The sequence below is a fragment of the Staurois parvus genome, unplaced genomic scaffold, assembly GCF_062004578.1.
Source record: "Staurois parvus isolate SC_StPar_1 unplaced genomic scaffold, SC_StPar_1.0 ptg000046l, whole genome shotgun sequence".
NCBI lineage: Eukaryota > Metazoa > Chordata > Amphibia > Anura > Ranidae > Staurois > Staurois parvus.
Genome location: NW_028317842.1, coordinates 1 through 7500, shown reverse-complemented (window position 1 = coordinate 7500; position 7500 = coordinate 1). Strand labels below are relative to the sequence as shown.

Below are 7500 nucleotides of genomic sequence, written 5' to 3'. Positions count from 1 at the left end.
TTAACACTTTCTATTTTTCTTGTTCTTATCCCTGTAGTTTTACAAATATTGCATTGCCGACATGGGAAGAAACCTTTTCAGGTCGAACATTCTGTTTTTGTTGTTCAGAAGGGAGATAATACTTTTATTATGTAAATTTGGTGCCTTTCTATAAATTATGGCTTGATCGGAAGTATTGGGCCTAAAATCCTATCTCTTTTCACTACAGGCCAATATTTAATCATCTCTATAGCTTTATATTGGAAGCTGAAATTCGAGACAAAGCAAACTGAAATCTCCCTTCTTTCAACCTACTTTTATTACCAATTTTCTTCTTCCCATTCCCTATATAATCCTTACTATTATCAAACCTCAGCTTTTCCAATCTATCTATTTGATCACCTCTGATTGCTCAATATAATCAGCTTTGAACAATTCCTCTTAATCCTACAACATTGTCCTTTTTAGGCACTCCCTGAATCCACTGTGGGTGATGACCACTCGATGTAGGGATGAATCCATTCCGATTGGTGGCCTTAAAATGTTTTAGTATACAGTTTACCCTTTTACTTAGAAAATGCATAGATAAAAAAAGTTAACCAATTTTTTTTTTTTTTTTATCCATAGTTTGTGAGAATTCTACTCCATATGGATTATTTTAAATGTGTCTCAAAAATAATTTCAGTGATTCCATGTCACCCTCCAAAATGAAGAATAGGATATCATTGATAATTCTTTGTTTTTAACCCTTTCCATTCCTGGCCAAAAATCTCAGCATGTTCCCACCTAGTCATGAAAATATTTGCTAAACTTGGAGCAAATTTTGCACCCATAGCCACACCTTTTTTTCTTTTGGATGTAGAAATCTCCTCCATACCGGAAATAGTTGTTGTAAAATATCGTATTGTCTCCTTATTTTATTAACTTGTATTGATGAGAAATGTTCAGATAGAAAGTCCTTCCACTTCTTGCATAAACTCAAAGATGATTTAATAATAATGTTGCATAAAATTAGAAATAAAATATTGGAATACAGAATGTTTAAATGTCCAAAGAATATAGTTAAGTTCTTGATAATAAGATTGTGTGTGTGTGTGTGTATATATATATATGTGTGTGTGTGTGTGTGTGTGTGTGTGTGAAGTGTATTGCATCAAGGCTTCTAGCAAAGAGTGTCCTTAAAGTCTTTGTTCTGCTCTTAAAAGAGCAATCCAGCCCCCACCATCTCCTAAAAATGGGCTGATCTTCTCTTGTGTTCCTTGTAGTCCCACCAAGATAATTGGAAACAGATGTGTATATATAACAAAACCTCTAGTCTACTTCTCCTAAAGTCTGAGTGTAACCTAAGAAGGTCTAGACATTCCATCATTCAGAGTAAATTAGATGTATTACACATATATATTCTCCTAAAAGTAATCTTAAGAGTTATCTCATATATAAATATCGTAATCAAGAAATAGTACAGTATTAGTAAACCTAACATGTATGAAATAAGATTTTTACATTTCTCTAGTTAGTGAAACAATCTTACATAGATGGGGAGGATGGATAGACCAATTGCTACCACGTGTGGCTTGAATGTAAAGAAAACCCAAGATATATGTTCATATGTATATTCAGACTAAAGTAATTACTTTTCCCAATCTAGAACAAATATAAATATAATAACTCAATTATTTTATTAAGATCCAACTCATCCATACATATGTTAGAAGCTTTCCTTAACCTAATATCTTCTTATTAACAGTACTAACAGTTGTACATACCAAACACCAATAATTGGATAATAAATTTACTTTTTCCTATGAATCTTAGTATATTCCATGAGGGCCCATTTCACCGCACTGATCCCATCTTCATGTTTAATACTCGTGTACAATGACTTTACATCTATGGTGACTAGTATAATGTGTAATCTCCATATATTCTACCAATTCAATTACTACTTGTCCATCTTTCAAGTAGGCCAGCATTTTCGTCACTACAAGTTGCCAAAATGTCTATGTATTCTCCAATTCTGGAGTGCACAGAACCTATACCGCTAACAATCGATCCGCCGGGGGGGGGGCGATTTATGAATCTTCGGCAAATAATAAAATACTGGATCCCTACAGCTAGAACGGATCAACTATTTTTAGCTTTCTTCTCATTGATAATTTTTAAATCTTTGGCCTCCATAACTATATTGCTAAGTTGTTTTTAAAGGCCTTTAGTGGGGTTGCCTTTAATTTTGACATGTATCTTCACTTAAAATTCTGTTCATCTCCATCTCACAGTCTCTCCTATCAAAGGACCACACCTCCCCCTTTGCTGGGCGAATAATATTCTTATCAGCCAATTTTTCCAAACCTAAAGTTCCCGAAGATCACTACCGACCATCTGATTAAAAACTTCCACATTCTGATTCAGATTAAAAGCGGATCTGTTTTTCAAACCACTCTGAATTCACAAGGAGTCACATTTTTATTAGCAGAATTAGTAGGCCCTGGCAAGGACAAAATACTTCATTAAATCTCAAATATAATCAGAAAACTGAATTTAAAGAACGTCTGAAACTTATTCAAATTTTGACTTGGGTGTGAATTTCAAACCCAGATCTAATACTCTAATTTCTTTATCTGATGAGGCAGAGTTAAGGTTATATATTCCCTCCCCTAAGTTTCCTTTTTGTCATCTCTTGTTTTCTCTCCCTTTTTTTCCTTCCTCCCTCCCTCCCTCTGCATTCCTCTTCATTCCTCTTCATTCCTCTTCCTGGATTTGATCTGTAGGTCATTTCTTCCTCCCTTTTGATCTTGAAATTGCTCTCTGGGTCCCTCCATCCTGTATTGATATTGGTAATCCCTGGGCCCTCCCCTTCCCCATCCCTGATATTGATTTGGGGTCCTGAGCGGAGGTCCTGGTGGTCTTCCTCTGTATTCCCTCTGGAAAAAAACTTAATATGGTTCCCTCCACTCGTTCTAGGGCTTCTTCCATAATTCTAGTTATCCTTCCTCCAGCCCTCTAATGTCTCTGTGCACAATAGATTTCAACCATTATTGTTGTCTGGGTTCCTCTTGCCCTCTAAATCCCTAGCGGCTATGGTAATATCCAGTATCTCTTCTCCCCATATTTTTATAGGGTACACCATTGTTCCTTTGTCCCTGAAAGTGGATTTGGGTATCTCTCCTTTCCTCCCCCTTAGTTGGATTTCTGGATCCATTATTTTTATGGTGTTCTATATCCTTAACCTGCACAGAGGACCTCACAGGTGATGAATCAGTTGATGGACAATTGCCCCCTACAAGCTCTTGCCATTTGTAGATTGTATTGGCTTGGTAGTCATTTCTGACATCCATTGCTTACTACGTGTAAAGTCTGTGAATGATCACCGAGGTCACATGGTAAAAGGCTATTCACAACAGCCTTGTACATGTGACAAGCTGTGACCAATCACAGCTCAAACAGTATTTCTCAATGGCTGCAAGAATGCAGCCAGCAGGAGAAATGAGTGCTTTTACAGCCTTTATGGGTGTACAAAATTTTTTTTTAAAAATTCATCACCCCTCACAAGTAGTAGTGTCACTATGGTCACACTGTACTGCTAGGGTGACAGTACTAAAAAAAAAAAAAGAAAAAAACAAAAAAAAATTAGTTTATAATCAAACTATAAATTTTAAAATTTGTGTTTTAGTTTTTTTTACTAAAAAGATAACTGAATAAATAGTGACCAAGATTTATGAAGGTTATTTATTTGCTAATTTTTTTTTAAGAAAAACCCTTTAAAAATGTTTGGACTTTTTCATTTGTATAGCAAAAAAAATAAAACTTTTTATTGTGGTGGTATTTATTCACCAGAGTTTATCTGTCTATAAAAAAAAAAAAAAAAAAAAAGCTAAATTCATATGGATACAGTGTTGCATGACCACTCAATTGTCATTCAAGGTGTGATAGCACTGAAAGCTAAAAAAAATTGGTCTGAAGGGGGTAAAAGTGTCCAGATGTGAAGTGGCTAAGGCTATGTTCAAGTAAATTTTTTAGGGTAATAGTAAAGATTATAGATTTTTTTGGAAGTGGACACATGGAGTGGTTTTTGCACTAGTGTCAAGGTCCTACCTTTTCCCAGAGGTTATATTACTCAATGTGCTGGCATCCATTTTGGATTTCTGCTGAGCATGGTGGGAATCTTTTATGCCTTCAGGTCTCTGAGGTCCATCCCCCAGAGGGGTGTGGCTGAGTACATATAAGCCTGTGTTCTGCACATGCTCTTTGCACTTGTCTTGTGTCTTTGTCTTGCTACAGCTCTGTGTATACGCTCGTGACTCTTCTGGTATCTGACTCGGCTTGTGGCTAAGACCATTCTCTGTGTTTTCCTTCGATCTGACCTTCCATTGCTGAACCCGGCCCGTGACCTGTGATTCTCTGTCTACTGTTCTGTACCGTTTTGTCCCGTTGTTGTTGACCTGGCCTGCCTGACTACGCTATTGTCATTCTTACCAGCTACACGCCATTGGCGGCGGCCATTACCGCAGCCGGGGTGTCTCGGGGGCCGCGACCTGGTTCCTGGCTGCGTCAAGTCCATCCCCACCATCGGGCCCTGGTGAAGGGCAGCCTGGGACTTAGACTCCGCGCCCTGAGGGACTTCGGTCTGTGGGTGGTGGTTGTCGTCAGCCAGTGCGTTACCCTGCCACTAGGCCTACCTGTCCATTCCACAGCCCTGCCTTGACAACTAGTTTGCATAAATTTTCTGAGTGTGACAAGTGAATATGAAAGATTTCCCATGTGCAGGAAGAACACTGAATAAGATCATGTGTTTTGGTGTACACTAGCGGTGATGTAGGACATTGAGACACCAAAAGTAATTTTAAACTGTAAACCTTTTGGGGGTGAAGGTATAGTTTTGACGTTTGGGGTAGAATTAACACGTGTATATATGATTTGGTGACACCGGTCTATCTATACATATGTAAGGTCATAGCCTGGGAAAACGCTGCATTCCTGGACAGATGGCCATCCCCATTGCACACGTAAAGAGGGTACTTTGAAGTGGACATAGTAAAAACAAAAGAGATTTAAATGTCCTGGTCTAGATAATTACGTTGGCCCCATAAAGTCATAAGGTAGTTAATTAGTGGTTGTCCCTTCTCACATACAGTATAATAGAGCATTCTCTGTGGCACGCACATGTTCAGCACATCAAAACATTCCTCCACTACAAAGCTATGTAGTAGATCAATTCCTAAAACCTGAACCCGTGTTCCCATGTATATGTACAGTACACCTATAGTAAACCAATCTCTGATATTTCTAGCCCCTAAGAAGGCAACAAACTACTCTTTCTGGAACAAATGTGAGCAGGGGATTTATCCCGGACCTTGGTATGGGATGAACACATGAGAAATGTATCTCCACATTTGTCTCCAGCTATTATTTTGTGAAGTCTTCAGTCATTTGTTCTCCCATGCCTGCATTTAATCACGCATTTGAATTAGGGTCGTGTCTTTTGTAAAAAGAAAACAAAAAAAAATGATGTTGGGGAAAGAGTTTTTTGCCCTGTGCCATGATTACAAGCAGGTAATGTATTGTCATATCTATAAAGAAAATAAAGTTTTAATTTAAAGGATAAAAACAAACTGCGTTCTAAGTTAAAGGATATGTTCAAATTCGGGAACATGTTACATGTTCCATCCTAAAAATGGATGGAACATGTAACATGTTCCCACTCCTGCAACAGCTCTCCGATCCGCTGAATCTAGTGACACCCTGCTGGGGAGATTCTCCCCCTGCTCAATGTCACATTTAAAAAAAAAAAAAAAAAAAACACGGCTGTTCAGTGCTCCACCCACCAGGCTGCATCATTTGTTCAGAGTTCTGTGGATTGTCAACTACAAATACTGACTTGTAGTCCCCAATGAACTACCAGGGTGCTGTTGAGCGCTCTGGTAGTTTGTTCTCTCTTCCTGTCCATATGAGTTAAGAGCAGATACACTGACAAGTCTGCAGGCGAACTGCATGGCACCCGCAATCTGCTGACCCTGGGTGCAATGCTTTCCAGGTTCCTAGTAAAATGAAATTAAAAATGCATGGGGGGTGCATGCACGGCCAGGGAGGATGATGGCCGCTTCTTGCTGAGCTCCGCTCCTCTCCCGGCAATCGCGACTCACCAGCGGCGCTCTGCCGTCTTGTAGGCGTCCCCAGGTGAGTCAGTTAAGCTTGGCACCCAGCCCACCATAATCCCCACCGATAATGGGGAAAATAGGGCATTGGAAGCCCCCTTCTCCTTGTGATCCGCGGCCATCTCCATTGAGGCGTTTCTTGCATGGGCCTCAGTCCCCGGCCTCAATTTCTACAGTAAGCCCAGGGCCCCCATTGGCGGTCGGCTATATTGCAGCCCCTATGCCACTGCAGCCAACCTCTTCACCTCCTGCTTCCCAGACGGAGGAATCAGAACGTCAGAGCGACCGGGCCTGGATATCCCTTCCACTGTCTCTGCCAATCACCTGCCTGCCTCACCTGCTCTCACGGTATCTACATTAGAGGAAAAACTGCAAGTATTTTTACATATTACTGCCTCTATATCCGTTGAGGTGGTGAAATTGGCCTTGGAGCTCCGTGGGGAAATAGCGCAGATAGGAGATCTGGAGAATAAACTTGATGAATTGGTGCAATACGTCCATGTCTTAGAAGAAGACAATGCGTATTTGAAGCACACCATGTCCCAAATTCAACTCCAACAAGAAGATTTAGAAAATCAGGAACACCGGCAGAATATCCAAATTTGCGGGATATCCGAATCTATTGTCGATTACCAACTCCGCCGACATCTCCTGTCTTTCTTCACTGCAACTGCCCCCATGGTCCCAGAAGCAGATTGGCAACTGGACAGGGCCCATCGTTCACTTGGCCCCAGACCAGCAGATGGCATTAGTCCTCGTGATGTCATCGCTCGCTTCCATTTTGAGAGCAAGGAAGCTTTGTTGGCTGCCGTACGCAACAGCCCCTCCCTGGAGTTTAAAGGGGACAGACTTCAGCTTTTTTGTGATCTCTCCCCGATTACCCTGGCCAAACGGCGGGCGCTGAAGCCAATTACCACGTATCTGCAACATCATCGTATCCCTTACCGCTGGGGTTTCCCCTTCAAGCTAGTCGTCTCCAAGGATAACTCCCAAGTTTCGCTTTGGGATCTTTTGGAAGCGGACTCCTTTCTGAAGCAATTGGGACTACCCCCTCTGCCGGAAGATGCCTCTTCCCTGCCACCTACTCCTTCTCGTCCTTCTGCTACCCCCAACAAGATTTGGACACCAGTTTGTAGGGGTTGGAAGCGGCTTTCACATATGCCTCAACGCTCTCACCCTCCTAGTCTCAGGAATGAGCCTGCATGATGTGTCGCTGAGGTCTTCATCTGTGGACTTCCAGAATGGTATCCTCCTCCCCCTCTCCCTTATCCTCCCCCTCTTCTTCCTCATCCTCCCCCCCCCCCCCTCTTCTTCCTCCTCCTCCCCCCCCCTCTTCCTTCCCCTCCTCCCCCCTCTTCCTCCTCCTCCT

General features: G+C 41.3%; 1 pseudogene; it reads right to left on the bottom strand.

The window, feature by feature from the left end:
* LOC149470410 (legumain pseudogene) overlaps positions 1 to 6259 on the bottom strand; it is a 31890-nt pseudogene extending 25631 nt beyond the window's left edge.
* Between the last annotated feature and the right edge of the window lie 1241 nt (positions 6260 to 7500).